Genomic DNA, 17,047 nt, shown 5'->3' on the forward strand with positions numbered 1-17,047 from the left:
AATAGAAAACACCAATAGATCACTATTGCCTCATAGAACACTGTTGCCTGAGGCAGGCTTTCCTCTTGTTCTCACACTTTTGCAAGTAACTCCAGAAGATTACCAAACTCCATGCACACAAGTACTCAGTAGACTGTCAAAAGTCCTAGCTAGACTTCTCCTGGACAAGATTTATTATGCATTATGAAACATGGAGAGAGTTTGAAGTCTATTTTCACCTCTCAGATCACTAGCCACAGTTGCCTCCACTGTCCAAATCACTTTTTCTGAGGTACAACTGAAGCAGTAAGCAGTCACCAGGACATCCAGCAGAAGTCCTGTCAGATAAATTCCTAGAGCCACAGCAAAATTATCTCATCTCTCACAGCTTTGGGGAATTGAGTAGCTTAAATAAATACCATCACTGAAAAGTCTAGGAAGAAGAATGGAAGAACATTCTATCAAATACAGGTGGTATCTACTTTGCATGGACAAGAGAGGCAATTTTAAGTTCATACATCTGAACCCTTTGGGCATGCTAATGATACAATGCTTTCAGAAAGTTTGAACACTATAGCTGCTTCTTGAACCTTGGGTTTCAAAAGTTAAATGACCATTTTGGAAATAGCACTCAAAATATTCCTTTTACCCCACATTTTATTCTTGGGAAGAGTCCATAAGGTTGGGTTGCTATCTGAAAGCAGATGTTCTTTATTATTTGTAAAAATAAATTAATAAATAAAGTCTTTCTTTTACCAAAATTCTTTTTTTTTTTCTTCTGGTGCTGTCCTGAAGAATAATTCATAACAACTTAGAATTTTTCAGAAGTTTCTTCTTGGTCAACTATTAGGAAAGAAGGCAGAGTTAAAAATCAATACCTATCCCAGTTTTATCTAGCCCTTGCTGTATATGCCTTTGCCTGCATAAGGTGCCATCTACAATGATCCTGAAGGACCTGAGTGCTTACTCATGTTTAATATCAATTTTAGCATGAAATACATGAGATCAGAGAAGCAAAATGTTAAGCAGGATTAAAACAATAATTTACATTTACATTTTGCCAATCTGTTTATGGCTGCACAAACAAAATGTTAAAAACCCCGTCTTGTTTCTGCAGAGTCAACAACTCTCAGCTTTCTCGGGAATACTTTAGAGCCATAAATTCTCTCTTGGTTCTGCCCAGATGCACAAAAGGCTACTGCATAGAAAATTATAGACTCATCATTACTTTCCACTTCTTTCCTACTCTGATACTGCCAGTAACTCAGGCAGCAAAGTTAACACAAGCCGATCTTAGAGCCTCAAATAGGGTCATAACTTCTAATTAAATGTAAAATAAATTAATCCATCTGAATCACACTTTGACATAAACGTATTGTAAGGGGAAATGATAAGCTCACTGTCTCACTATGGTTCCCCATTAGTTCATGGGCACTGAATAAATATAAGTGTCCCCTTTTCATAACAAACGTACAAAACACCATAGATGGAACTACTGACTAGATCTTTCACACCCAGTCTCAGCAGACGCTGAGAAGAATATTTGAGATGCAATTGGAAATCCATTCACAGTTTCATATGTTGACAACCTTCTGCTCAAGCTGGAAAGTTCAGTAAACCACAAATGAAGTTGTGGGGCTTGCAATGCGGCAGGGTCATTTTTTGGTTTTTTCATTAATCAGCAGACTGGCCCCCTTCAGACTCACCCTGCTAACCTCTGGAAACTTCTGTATTTGTAAAGGGATAATTCTTAAAATATTTCTCAATGGGGTTAATTATCTCCACTTCCTATATGTAATTTAACTGAGGAACAGAAGAGCTAAGTGACTGCCAGAGGTCATACTGAAAGCAAATAAGAGAATATGGAGACGTTCCTCTGAAGGAGCTGTGCAAATGTTAAAAAATATATATGAGCTGAGAACAAGAACACAAAAATTCCAGAGAAAAAACAATGAAAGAAGCCATGAAGATTTGGCTGTAACCAGTCCATGAGAGAAACCTTGGCTCTTTTACCCTCGTGGTGCTTGGGAAAAAATAAAAACTAGTTCCGTGCCAGAGCCCTGGCTAAATCAAGCTCTAGAAAAGCCCTGGATGCAATATTATCTAGCACACAATTAATTCACTGTAAGAACTACAATGACAGCGAAAGTCAGAAATCCTGTGAGGAAACAGCACAGCTTTTGTCCATGCTTCCGACGTCTAAACTTCTATGATTTTTAATTAGAATTTATTAACATGACATTAGTATGCTTTTCATTATAAGAGATACTGGAAAGCACAACATTCTCTTGGAGCTGAAAGTGAGTTGTTTAAATACTGTAGTAAGATTGCATGTCTTCTGAAAAATACTGTGAATAAACTTTCAGACTGATTACAAATTTGGATTAGATGCCCTTGACTTTATCAGATATTATTACAGAGAGAGGCTAGCTGGCATGCATGCTACAGTATCCACAGATATTTCATCATATACATCCCTAGGAAGTAAACAGCTAAGCAGACATTATGCCTAAACAAGGCTTTAGGAGACACTTCATACCTGATCTTAACATATATCTTATGCTAGAGAACACCAGAAACATGTCAGAAACACTGTCATGACTAGCTATGTAGCTACTGCTAAACTAGAAAATTCCTGAAATTCACTACAAGGCCAAGGCAATGGAAGACTTGTAGGCATTCCCTACCTGCACCCTCTGGAAATCAAAAATTAACTGGGTTGTTCATGAAGAAGGAGACCCTATGGTATTGCAGCAGAGTAACTCAAGAAATTAATAAAGAGCAAAGCACTATCTTTGTAATTAATGTCCACCTTGGAAGAAAATGGTAGTTTGGGAAAACAGCTTCACTTTGCAGTAATAAAAATGTACTAGAATCACAGAATCACAGTTCTACTCATGTAGTACGACCTGCACACAAGACAACTGCTGCTTATCTGATGGTACCTCAAAGTTGTGGGGTCAGCAGATGCTGTAGCTTACTCCAGGCCTCTGACCTCCTTTCCCATTGTGATGGGGAATCTTGCACCAGAACTCTTTTTCAGCTGAGACATCTGGGTCCTCTGCCTATGGGATTGGGGGGAGTGGAGAAGGAAGAGAGGACAGAGAATGTCCTCAGTCACCTTTGATCCAACTCTTGTACACTAAGCACTCACCATCCTTCTAGGAAAGTAATGGGAAATGCAAAAAACACTCCTCCTTCCCCATGGCAGACACTTCTGGTCACCATCTCTACCTGAATTGCTGTTACATACTCAAAAAAAAGAATCATGGCAACTATATTCAATAACTGAACTTAGTCAATTGTGTTTAATGTTTTTTTTACTTTTTTTTTTGTACCTCAGGAAGAATTAATTAAGCTTTCTGTGACTTTAAGGAAATTAAAACACCAAGCAGAGAAAATCACCACTGCATATATGGCAATCAAAGAAACATCACTTTCACTGGTAAGTATACTCTTATCCTTATCATACACACCCTGGTTACATAGTGACTCTCACATTAATGGCCACTTTCATTCTGCCTATACAGGTATTGAGTGAACTCATGAGGAAAAGAAAGCTCAACAATCAAATACATCTCCTCCTGCCCCTAGTGAGACACATTCTGGGGTTTCATAATGAACATGGTGCTTAAATGATTAGACTGTCACTTCTCCCAAAAGATTTGAGGCACTTTTATCGAATTTATTTCTCTAAGTTTGAAAAAGTATTGTAAAATGACTTTCTGGCTCATCAAGTTGTTTTGATAATGGCCAAGGTATTGACTTAAAGAAAATAGCTTGTGTCTGCGCAATGATGGAGAGAATGGGAGAAGGCGGGAGAGCTGTAAGAATGTGGGTACTGTCAGAATGGATATAATTCCAGCCTCAGGTCCCATTCCTGACAGTGGCTAGCCTTGAATATGCCCTTCATTTTTTTCTGAAACTCCACCAGACCCATGGTGAGCTGTCACAGAAATCCCATCCTACTGATTGAGGTTGGATTAAAACTGAACAGGAATAATATCCAAACACTGATTTCCTAATATTTACCTATAATTTTGGGTATTCTTATCAATAAACATTCATTCTTCTGCAAAGTTATGAGAGTTTTTTTGTTTGCTTGCTTGTTTGTGAGGTTTTTGGGTTGTTATTTTTTTCATGGAAGCAATAACTTTCTCCCACTGCCACAACCATTTAATTTATTTCACCAGAATCACAGAATGTTAGGGGTTGGAAGGGACCTCAAAAGACCATCTAGTCCAACCCTAAAGCATTTTTTAATACTTTTTGGGGGAGAACCTTTATTATTTCATTGTGTAAGCTGACACAAATGTGAAAGTATCACAAGTTCATTTACACATTTGTTATATTATTCCACCTTTGTTTAGGCTACACAGACTCTGCCTACTGGTTTTCACAAGAAGCCTGCCTTTTAACAAGTCCACGACTGCAACAGGCTTTCTTGACTGTCAAAGGAAATTGCAGCAATACAACGTGTGTGTGAGTCAGGACTTAGTCTGTGTGAAAACAAGTTATGAATGCATCTCTCAAGTGCAGCATATGGTGTTATGTGAAAAGAAAAATCAACACAAATCAGCAATTACAGCAACACTTCAGAAAGCCTGTGAAAAGGGTGCGCACCTACACAGGGAAACCAAACAACTCATATTCTGATGAGGTTCAAGTTACTTCCCAGAGTCAAACTGAAGGGTAATCATATAACACTGGCTCATTTCACAGGCAGAATGAGCAACAGACTATTTCCCTCCCGCATGACGAGAGTGTAGCATAGGACTTGCAGAAAGCTTTAAGATTCAATTTCAGGGGTGGATCAGTTGATAGTGAATCATGCTCTCATGTAGGAAAGCTAAAACAGGAGCTGTCAAACATCAGAGCATTCACAGACTGTTCCAAGTGTTCAGTCAAGTCTGATTTAGCAGAAAAGGTGTCTCTGTGTCATGCAAGAAGAGCTCATGCTAACCATAAGGATTTTTTTTCTCTCCTAATTCTACCTATCAAACTCTTCCTCATGCCATCTGCCTATATGGCTCATTTCACTAGTAGGATAAAGGGTGGGGAGAGGAGGTTATGTTAACAATGATCACTTAAGAATGCTATTGCCAACAAGATTCTTCATGTTTAGCTGTATTTCACTGTTTTCTGAGTTTGGTTTCAAGGGCCACGAAACAGTTAAGGAGTTAATGAACAACCTCCCCTTCTGAAATTCTAAATTTTACTATTTTTCTTTGTGTCTTGCATGTCTATGGACACGTTCTGCATGCAAAGATGGATGAAATCCGGCTTGAGAAATGAAGATCATAAGGGCATACTTTTCTTATCAGAAAGAAAAAGATGTCACATATCACTGCTGCAGTCTTAACAACTTCTTATCAGGACACTAATATATTTAGCATGCCCACAGATTTATTAAACATATTATCCTGACAATATCTCTGTGAAAGTGGGAATTAGCCCCCTATTATTTTTGGCATTTTACACTCCAGGAATTGATCCAAAAGAAGCTAAGGCCCGTATCTACACAACCTCTTTTAATGATCGTAGTGTAACAAGATACATAACACTCATTATAGTATCTCTTTCTCAGTCGCTTCTCATTTCCAGAAATTGCATTAATAGTGGGTATTTAGGTAGAGACATGTGACTTCTTGCCTAAGCCTCCATTGCACTACACTTCTAGAAAAGTACATTGTTTCTGAACAATTACATACCTGACATGAAATTCCATTTAAGCCATTTGGCTCTGTTCAAAAAAGGAACAGTAAAAATGCCACTTTGTGTGCTGCTGAATGAACAATGCTGTAGAAAACCACAGAATTTTTACACATAGAATCCTCAGCTTTTCTGTAAAAAAGTAGGTACCAACATCTGGACACTGCCATTCTATCCAACACAGGTAAGAAAGAAGCTTACTCCTCTCTCCACATCTCCTTTGTCTCATTATCAGAGGGGTGCGGGCAATTTAATCACATGAGTTCTCTGAGTACTCACAGGTATGTCCCATACTTTCCTTCTAAGATGCAGGTTTTTGTGAAAATATGGTCGTTGACAGCTGCATTACAATGAAGTTATATTTAGAATGATACAAGGGAACTGCAAGATTACTCCTGATCCAAAATGTCTTGTAGTAACAAAGTCAAGGGTACAAAACCATATTTCAAGTAGCTTGCTTGAAAGTAAAAATGCATGGTATTGCAAGTCCCTCAATATTTCATCTAATAAAATTAAACTAACATTTTTATTCCCATCTGAGGTTTTCAGTCATAGAATCATAGAGCCATAGAATGGTTGGGATTGGAAAGGACATATCCCACTAGACCAGGTAGTTCAAAGCCACAGTCATCAAGAATCAACATAAAACTGAAAGCTGATTAGGCCTTCAAACACTTATGTAGGCAAAGAAATCTAGTTAGCTCTTTTTCACTTATCATAACAATCAGAGGTTGATACCATTGATGTATCAATGGCTCAGAAGCTTACAGAATCCTTACCTACAAAATATCAGAAGTTGTCAATAATTCTCCTTGATTTTAGAGTTTTAATTTCATCAGAATAAATAAAATAAGTTGGTTATTCCACAGTCTTCTGCAGGTTCAGAAATAAGTATCCACCAATATGATCAAGAATTTACATATAGCTGGAAGGTTCTGGGGCTTGGTTTAAAATAAATTTGTACAAAAGAAATTAATGAGTTGTTTGAGTTCTTCTAACCAAGAAAGTCATAATAAATTAATATATCTAATTAGAACCAACCTCAGTGAGATTACATTAAAATCTCATTTTGTTCTATTAAAAAATTCAATAAAACTGGGCCAATTAAATTAGGCAATCAGTAAGAAAAAGGAGACTTTCTTCATGTTTCATCTACTTTGTTCAGCTATTACAAGTCATTTTTAACAGCTTGTTGACAATGCTCCTCTCCTGACAGTGCTGCAGGTAGTATCAGATGTCAGCTTTCAAATCTGCTTCAACAAATCATCCTTGCATTGCCATTTAGCACATCTGCCTCGGCAGGTAATTCAGTTCTCCCAGGAAGCACAGTACTTCCGTGGCATAGAAGATAACGGTTTATGGGGTGGGAAAGGGGAAACAAAGGGAATACAGAATTTAAAGTTAAAATGATACAGAGTGTGAGACTATAAAAACGCAATTAGAAAGACACTTACAACCTCTTACAGCAGCTACACAGTCTCAGCTGGTAGATGAGCTCAGAGAACTGAGTGGGTTACATCAGTATGCATTATTTCATTGTCTGTAAGTCTGAAGGGTGGTTTAATCTTGCTATTTATTATACTTTAATGCCTGCTGGCATTGCTTTCCCATATTGATCTTCAGCAAAAATAGATTTGGCCATACTGAGCAAGAAAAATCTACTAGCCAATTTCTAGCAGCTCTTGCTCAGCACAAAACGGAATTCAATATGGACCATGAAGAACTAGCATAAAATACTATCACTTTCTATACTTCTTATGTACAAATGACAAACTACCTTCACAGATGTGTCTCTGTTCTACATGTCTAGCTTCTGCACATCTCAGCTTGTTACCTATCGCATCAGAAACATCGTTTCCTGAAGGTTGGTCTCAAGCGCAGAATCAGGATGTTCATTAGTGGGTTGATACCAGATGACAGAAATGATCAAGCTCTGACACTGAAAAAAATATCAACTCTGTATCAGAAGAAAGAAAAGCAGAATTTTCACTTCTGCATACAGAAAGAAAAAAATGCTTTTATCTCAAACTGCACAATGTTTTAGTGCATTACAGATGCCCCATCCCTGGAGGTGTTCAAGGCCAGGTTGGGTGGGGCCCTGGGCAACCTTATGTAGATCCAGGCCTGCAGGTTTGTGGCATTGCCTGTGGGGACCTTGGGGTCTCTTTCAACCCAGACCATTCTATGATTCCTTCACATCCTCCAGGAAAGAACATTTTTTTCTTTCAATTCATCCACCTTTCTGCAAGAAAACACAACAAAGATATACTATGACTCAGCCCCTGAACTGCTTGACTCCAGGAAGACTCATTCAACTGCTCTGGAAAGCTTTTAGAATGGGGCCTGAATGCGTTTTGGCTGGGATTGAGTTAATTTTCTTCACAGGAGCTAGTGTGGGATTTGTGCTGAAAACAGTGTCAAAAATATGGGGATGTTTTCATTACTGGTGAACAGAACTTACACAGAGCCAAGGACTTCGTTGCTTCTCACACCGTCTCACATGAGCAAGTAGTCTGGGGATGCACAAGAAGTTGGAGGGGACCCAGCCAGGACAGCTAACCCCAACTGACAAAAGGGATATTTATTCCATACCATATGATGTCATGCTCAGCATATAAAGCTGGGAGAAGAAGAAGGAAGAACCATTTCTTTCACACATGAAGATTCTGTGGGAACACCTTTGAGAACCCCTATTCAAATTAAGTCAGAGCCTGAAGGCTGATTTAGGAATGACCTTTAAGATATTGAATAGTGACATCATTTAGTCTTTCATACTTTCGTGGTAAAGACACTCTTCAGGTTGCCTGGTTCCCCCAGCGATCTGTATTTATTCTCCTTACTGCAAAATGAGGTGTAATGTGGTATTTAATGATAAATGAATGCTATTGTAACTATGTTAAAACATCCCACCTGACATTTTAGGAATAAACATCACAACTGTCCCATTTCATAGCGCCTTTCCACTTGAAATGACTTCATAGAAAAGATACAATTACACTTTTGAGGCAAAAAATGAAATCAAGTCAACCCGAAATTATATGTTCTGCACTCATTGCACCATTCAAATCTTTTTTATCCCACCCACAATGAAAAGCAATGTAAAGTACTTGAAGTCCTTCCCCAAATTGTTTCTCCTCATTTACGGTACCCTCTCGGTGGCTGAACACGGAGTGGAAAGGAGACTGTTCCTGTGTTATATGCATAATCTTCACTTTTAAATGCAAAACAGCCTTTGTGACAAAGCAGCTGTCACTTTCCAGCCTTGGAATATTAGAGAGTGACTTGCTATGGTCCCTGTCTCCCAGTCCCACTCCTGGGTGTTTTGCACTTGTTCTTTTTTTTCTATTTTGTTTTCCTTAATCTGAAATTCAGTCAGTTGGACTGAGAACTGCAGGGTATAAGAAAACATAATTCTTCTGAACTTCATTTTAAATGTTAGTGGTGCTTTAGTGCTTTCCTTCAAAGTACACAGTACACTACAGGGTTCTTAAATCCAAAGCCTTGGAAGCTACCACCTTCTTTATCTGCCCAAGAGATCAGTAATCTTCAGGAAAGCAAGAGAAATAGGGCCTGTCTCACAAACATATACTGGTACAACTTTCATAGTGCAGTACTTAACAGAGACATAAGCCATTCCTGTTCAATCAATCATTCTTGTGCACATGCTACATATTATTAATTCAGGACCTCTGGGACAGTCCCATAAATCTGTATGAGGTTGGGGGTCTGGGGTGGGGACGAGTTTTTGGGTTTTGCAGTGTTTGGGCAGAGTAAGAAGTACTCTGTGATTCAACAGGCCGTTGTTGATCCTTTGGCTCTTAACACACATCATACAGTTTAAACATATGATAACAACCTGTATGATAAAGTCACTGCTGCAGGAGTTGTCATTTAGAACATTAATACTGCAGCTGGTTTAAATTTTAAGTTTAATTTAAGGGCTCTGTCTATTAAGGGCCAGAGGGGAAAAAGGCTTTCATTTTTTTCCCCAATAAAAAGACCAGTAGAAGCACAAAAATAAATTTGAAACAAGCAGAGATGAGCCCTAGAATTCTTAAAACATACATCAAAAGAGCTTCCCAATTCGGAGCCATCTCTGAGAAAACAGAATAAAATCAATCCCGTTTATAAATATAAAATATACAGACCTTTCGAGGTTTTTGCATGAGCTTTGTCTCTAAATGAGAGGCATTGAAAGGTATGATTCACTGGCTAGGCTTCAACCCTCAACATATTCCTGCAATTCTTGCACCCTGGAGTTTAAAACACACACTTTGTCTGACCCTTTAACCCTTTCAGTAAAATCTACTTGCAAACTATCACTGAGAATTTTCCAGGAGTAAATCGGTGTACAGGGTGCATGGGTTCCTTCTAAACGTCTTTCTCTACTTATTCTAATTTGTCCTCATCCAATTGCACATCATTTTCACACAAACCTGGAAAAAAACCCCCACCCTGTTGCCCAATTTGCAGTACTGCCATTACAGGAGGCCCCACTTGGACTGGGCAGTCGAGTGTTCATGGAACCAATCTGGAGTTCCAAAGAAACACTGCTGTTTGTGGTTCCTAAATTAGGTATATTTGTTACAAACCCAACAAAAGTCAGGATGCCACATCTCTGGTAGACTTCTGCTTAATTGTTCCATGCCATTTTAACAGATTTACACTAAGTATGCAGAATACAGTCATCCTCTAGACATCAGAAAATCACACCAGAGGTACTATTAAGAATGCCACAACTGCAAGGGAATTTCCCATCTGATTTCAGGTCAGAAAAACTGCAAGGTGGAGAACACTCAACCAAGGAGTGAATTTCTGGTGCCTGTTAAGGGATGAACTCTGATGGTAATTTTTCCAATACCTGAGCTTTTCAGAAGTCACTGTCATGTGTGAAGTTTCTGTCACCTAGTAAGGACTGAGCTCACACAGCAGGTTTTTTTCTCTGTAGGGATGCCACTAGTATCTCTTTCATCCTTCTGGTTCCTGTGTCAATATATTATCCTTCAACCAGAAGGGAACCGATGACCAGAGAGCCACAAACATGGACAATTCTTTTAATTTCAATACCAAAATTGTTTTCAGATTTACTGTTCTCTGCTAATCTGAAATGCCATTCAGGTGGCCCAGGTTTTACATCCCACTGAAAGCTATAAAAATGATGGAGGCTTTGCTCCTTTTACAGGATCATTACTAAATTCCCTTGAAAACTATTAAAGTTGCTGTTAATTATCTGATGTATTATAATGATTCGCTAATGGTATAGAAAAGGTTATCTCATTTTTTTCAAGTTTGCAGTCCAAGGGACATGAATTCTTCTAGGCCAAATAGACATTCACATTTGATTTAAGCAAAAGCATATATGCAAATCAATAATGCTGCACTTTTAATCCACTACTTCGATTCTTTCAACAAGATTAGCTTTTGATACTGGACAATAACAAAGCTACATTTTCATGCCTGACAGAGAACCCAGAGAAAAATTCTAACTTGATGACATTTTGAAGATTTGGAATATTGCCTAGAAATACTATATTAAGTAGCTATAGAATATGTGAAAAGATTAATGAGTCTAGAATTAATACAAAATCTGACTGATCAATTGAGAACTAGTTTTTCACCTGAAAAGAGAAAGACAAGACACTAAACAAGAAGGGGATGAACAATGTCTGCAATTTTCTGATTTAAGACCTTGAAAATAATTGGACAAATCCAAAGTTCTGTGAATAAAGTGTTACTGACAGTAGATTTGAGTTTGTGCTTTCTCAAACACAGAAGGGCAGACAAAAAAATCTATTAATGCATTTAAGCATTTTTAATTAACATGCTTCTCAGCATAAGAAGAGATTGCTTGGATTGCTAAGTCTTTCCATTTGAGAAGTTTTCCCTTAGTCTATTCTTCCACCTGGCCACACTCAAAAGAAAAGGTCATTTCAATAGATTACTTTATTCACCTATTCTTTCTGCTCTCCTCTTTGCTTTTAATTTTCTTTCTTCCCAGGAAATACCTCCTCTGATGAACATATGCCAGCATAAAAACCTGAGACAGACTGAAAAATCAATGATAAATCACACACTCTGAAGGAAGAAGGAACTCACGCAATCATTCATTTTTACCAGCATAAAGTAAATCACACCTTTCCCGAAATTAATATCCATTTCAGATCCAGCAATTGTGTTTGATTTAAATCAGAAAAAAACCCTCAATGACCTAGAGTCATAGAACTACAGAATGGTTTGGATTGGGACCTCAAAGGGACCTCAAAGACCATCTAATTCCAATCCCCTGCCATGGGCAGGGGCACCCTCCACTAGCACAGGGTGCCCAAAGCCCCATCCAACCTGGCCTTGAACACTGCCAGGGATCCAAGGGGCAGCCACAGCTTCTCTGGGCACCCTCTGCCAGATCCTCACCCACCTCCCAGGGAAGAATTTCTGCCTAATATTTAACCTAAATGTACCCTCCTTCACTTTAAAACGATTACCTCTCATCCTATCATTATGGTCCTTGAGAAACAGTCCCTCCACAGCTTTCCTGTAGGCCACTTCAGGTACTGAAAGGCTGCTAAAGGTCTCTGCTCTGCAGAGCCTTTTCCAAGCTGAACAAGTCCAATCTCAGCCTGTCTTCACAAAAGAGGTGCTCCAGCCCTCTGATGATCTTCACAACCCTCCTCTAGACTTGTTCCATCACCACCCTCACCAAAAAAAAAAACCCTTGAATTTGAAATTTACATTGGTAGGGAATGCATAGTGGCTCATGGTATTTCTAATGAAAGCTCTGTATTTAGTTTATTCTCAAATTTTCTCATTTCCCATTCTAGCCATATGTTTTAATATAAATTTCATTGTGAAACTGGAGAGTCTTTTACTACATCGTGTCTTCTGTGAAAACCTGGAGACACTGCGTTTGTGATTTCTTTACCTGCCAGACGACAAAACATTTGTTTATGATTCTTTAACCCACTTCCTAACTCTTCTCTGGACCACAGCCATTTTTTACAATGAGGTTTAAACATCATAATGCAATAAATCGTGCTAATAGATGATGCATCAAACACAGAAGCAATCCAATCCTCCAAATCCTTCTCACTACTGTTCTGTTTTTAAACTTAGAAACAATTTCTTCTGTTGCCTATATTGTGTATTTCTAATTTAAAAGATTACACCTAAAGAAAATGTGCTTTGATAGAAGCAAATGTGTGTGCAGTTAGGTATGAAACGTAGGCTGCATCTAACTCTTATAATCAAAAGACGAGTACCTTTTTCTGTGTCAAATATATGTATTGTAAGGTATTTTGTGGACCTGACAAATTCAGAAGTAATTCCCTAACTCTTCAAATTCCAAAGCCCCTCTTAAGAACCTATTTTCTCCCTCCCTTCTCTCATTTGTCTTCTCCTTTTCTTCAAGCACTTTTTAAAAGAGCTTGTCAAATCTGCTTTATAGCTTAGACAGGGGGAACAAAGGGCAAGAAACATCATTAAGTATCAATCTTCGAGTTTTAACAGCCTGGGTGCAGGGATCTTAGAGTCCAGAATTCAAAAACATGATCTAATCCAATAGTTATGACTTCCCCTTTTAATTTTTTTAATGGGGTCTAAAATATATACATGTTTGGAGGGGGAGGGGTGCAAGTTAATCCTGGTTGCCAAGTCACTCTACAAATCAAAAGCAAGCAATCCATTATAGATAGTTTTGAGGGCAGCAGTACTACAGTGGTATTCCTGATGGATTTAGAAATTATCGTCTGTGGAACTTCACAGGCATTAAGCATGAAAATAAAACCATTAGATCTTCTCAACAAATGGAGGCACTATTGAAGGATATATATTTTTCCTGCTTGCAGTTGTGTTTTTATTTTTCCAAATTGGAAACACACCACATAGAGGAAGTAATAACATTGCAGTAAAGTATTCAAAGCCCAATTTTTATTCACATTGATTATCTTTTACATTTTGAAGTACTGCCTTTGTACATCCATCTGTAAATGGTTATCAGATAGGCATTCAAACCCTTTTCTTCATTAAACCATTTTGTGAGAATACTACTCTACTTTTGTTATATCTCTGGGCGAAGTGGAAAAGAAATATGACATGCATGGGTTTTCATTCACCCTCCAAATTCAAAATCTGCATTCCTTTTTCTGATCCCTGCAGCTCAGAAATATACATACACCTCTTCAATCAGACTTTGAGTACCTGACCCAGATTTTCTCCATGTAATCATATTAAAATTATTTGCACATTCTCAAAAAATAAGAAAACAATATTTTTAGATATTGAGTAGATGACAGGCTGCGATAAAGAAAGGGAGATGCTTACAACAGCAAAGGTAATTTGTTTATGATTCAAATCAGAAGCCCGTGACACACCAGGTCTCCTCATGCAAACAAAGAAACTGTGATGAAGAAGTGAGTAGGATGTCACAAGTAACTATTTCTTAGAGGACAAATGTCTCCTCTTTAGGCATTCATTCCAGATCTAAATTGCATATCATGACTTGGCCATTAATAATTTTTTTGATACTATTTGGAATACAATTCAGGCAAAGGTTTGCCCTTAGCAAAGTTCTAAACTAAGCATTGTATCATCACTTCAAAAAGTTATTTCCAATACTCAATTTCTATTGTTGTTAGGGGTTTTTTTTCTAACAGAAAGAAAACTAGTTACAGTCTTGGAGATGTAGGAATAGATACCAAACTTCTTTCATCATGTATTGTAAATCCTAGAAAGAAAAGACAGAAGAAGCTGTGGGGTTTGGGTTTTTTTTGTCATTTAATTTGTTGAGTCATTGTTCTGGTCATTTAATTTGCAGAGCCCCTACAGAGACATTTCTTCTGCAAAGGATCATTAAGTGAAATGTACAAACAAAAAGATGTGCATTTTTAATACAACAGCTGAAAAGCTGGAGGTAATACTTCAAGCTGCCAATCTATTTCTCGCATATTTGCTGCAGAAGTTCATGTGTCCCCTCACTTGTTGAGTAGAATACTAAACTAAATACTAAATACTAAACTAAATACTAAATACTAAAACTAAATACTCTCTTGCAGGTATCAGTCAACTATCTTAACTGTTCCCTCTCTATCTCCGAGAGTTCATCTTTCAGGGTGCAAAGTGCTCTCAGGTCCCAGGAACTTCATAGCTACTGCAGACAGGACTATTGCCCCAAACAGGTTTTATCTAGTTGGAGGTGGCACTGCACAAAGATTCTGCTACAAATGTCAGTTGTATTTCTTTGATATGGCAATATGCACTGTAAACAAAAATAAATGAATAAACATTATGAAAAGCCTTATCAAACCAGGATGTTCAGGAGAATGGAGAGAGGAGGATGATAGCAGAATATGAGCATCTCAACAAATCACTGGAAGGTACCAATGGGAAAATGAGGGCAAGTAAGATTCTATATAAAATACAGCAAAGAAATGCAACCGATCAATTAAATAAGCTATTATTGGTCACTGTGGTCTCTTGGGAACAAATTCACTCAAATTAGAGCAGATAAATGTACTTCTGAATCTGCTTCATCTTTTTCACAGAAAAAATACCACACCATGACGATTATTTCTAAAAGCAGTATCAGTCTGTAGAAGCTGTTGATAACACAGTAGTAACTGTTAGTAATATTGCTCTAAAACAAAAAGAAAGATGAGCTGATAAAGCAAAAGAAAAAGGAGATTCCTTAAATAAGTATTTCTCAGTAGTTCAATCATTGCAATTCCAGCATAACATAATCTCCACAAAGGACTCTACCCTGGAAAAAATGAACCAATAATTAGCACAGCAACTGCTGCAACTCTCTGAATCTGACAATGGATACTTGATAAATCATAGATGGAAAATTTCTAAGGGCTTGAAAGAAATTACATGCATACGTTATCATACATAATGAAACTCCTGTTGCCATGCTGATACATGAAGTGTTTCTCTTTAGAAATACTATTTTACTTCCATTTTTCCAATCATTTTAAGATAGAAAATACATTTCCTAATAACCATGTTTAAATAAAATATTATTAAAAGGGTTACTTTACATATATATACACATATATATATAAGTTTGAAAATGTGTTTTTTATTATTCATGACTGAGTAAAGACCTGCTGGTCAGACTAAAAGCAAGATGGAACTACACAGGCAGTGGAAGCAGGGCCAGGTATCCTGGGACAACTACAGGGATGTTGCCTGGTTGTGTGGGGGTGAGGTCATGAAGGCAAAGACGTTAATTTGAGAAGGGATGCTAAGAAAAAAAACCAAGGGCTTCTACAGGTACATGAACCAGAAAAGGAAGGTTAAAGAAATTGTATCCCCTCTAATGAGCAATAATGGAGAACTGGTCACAATAGATGAGGAAAAGGCTGAGGTTCTCAACAACATTTTTTCTCGTTCTTCACTGGTGACCCCTGTCCTCACTGCTCTCATGCTGAGGGCCTGCGAGATGGGCATCAGGTAGTCAGAACCCTTCTCAGTGTAAGTGAATGTAAGGTTCGTGACCATATAAGGAACCTGAACATACACAAGGACCTGATGAGATGCATCCCAGAGTCTTAAAGGAATTGGCCGATGTAGCTGCCAAGCCACTCTCCATGATATTTGAAAAGTCGTGGCAGTCAGGTGTAGTCGCTAGTGACTGGAAGAGAGAAAAATTCATGGATATTTTTAAAAAGAGTAGGAAGGAGGAGCCTGGGAATTAGCACCCTGTCAGCCTCACCTCTGCGCCTGGGAAGACCATGGAACAAATCCTCCTAGAAGCTATGCTGAGGCACACGGTGGACAGGGAGGTGATTCGTGACAGCCAGCATGGCTTTACTAGTGGAAAAGTGGGCCCAGGTGAACCTCTTGAGGTTCAACAAAGCCAAGTGCAGGATCCTGCTCCAGGGTCAGGACAATCCCTTTTATCCATACAGGTTAGGAGATGATACGCTTGAAAGCAGCCCTGAGGAAAAGGACTTGGTACTACTTATGGATGAAAAACTGGACAGGAGCCACCAATGTGCATCTGCAGCCCAGAAGATGAACCGCATACCGAGCTGCATCAAAAGAAGTGTGGCCAGCAGATCAAGAGAGAGGATTCTGCCCCTCTGCTCTGCTCTGGTGAGGCCTCACCTAGAGTGCTGTGTCCAGCTTTGGAGCCCTCAACACAAGACGGACATGGACCTGTTGGAGCAAAATGGGCTGAAGCACCTCTTCTATGAAGACAGGCTGAGAGAGTTGGGCTTGTTCAGCCTGGAGAAGACTCCTGGAGGACCTTATAGTGGCCTTCCAGTACCTGAAAGGTGCCTATAAGAAAGCTGGGGAAGAACTGTTCACAAGGGCAAGTAGCAGTTGTACAAGTGGTAATGGTTTTAAACTTGAAAAG

Source organism: Gallinula chloropus (genome assembly GCF_964237585.1).
Source record: "Gallinula chloropus genome assembly, chromosome: 7".
Classification (NCBI taxonomy): domain Eukaryota; kingdom Metazoa; phylum Chordata; class Aves; order Gruiformes; family Rallidae; genus Gallinula; species Gallinula chloropus.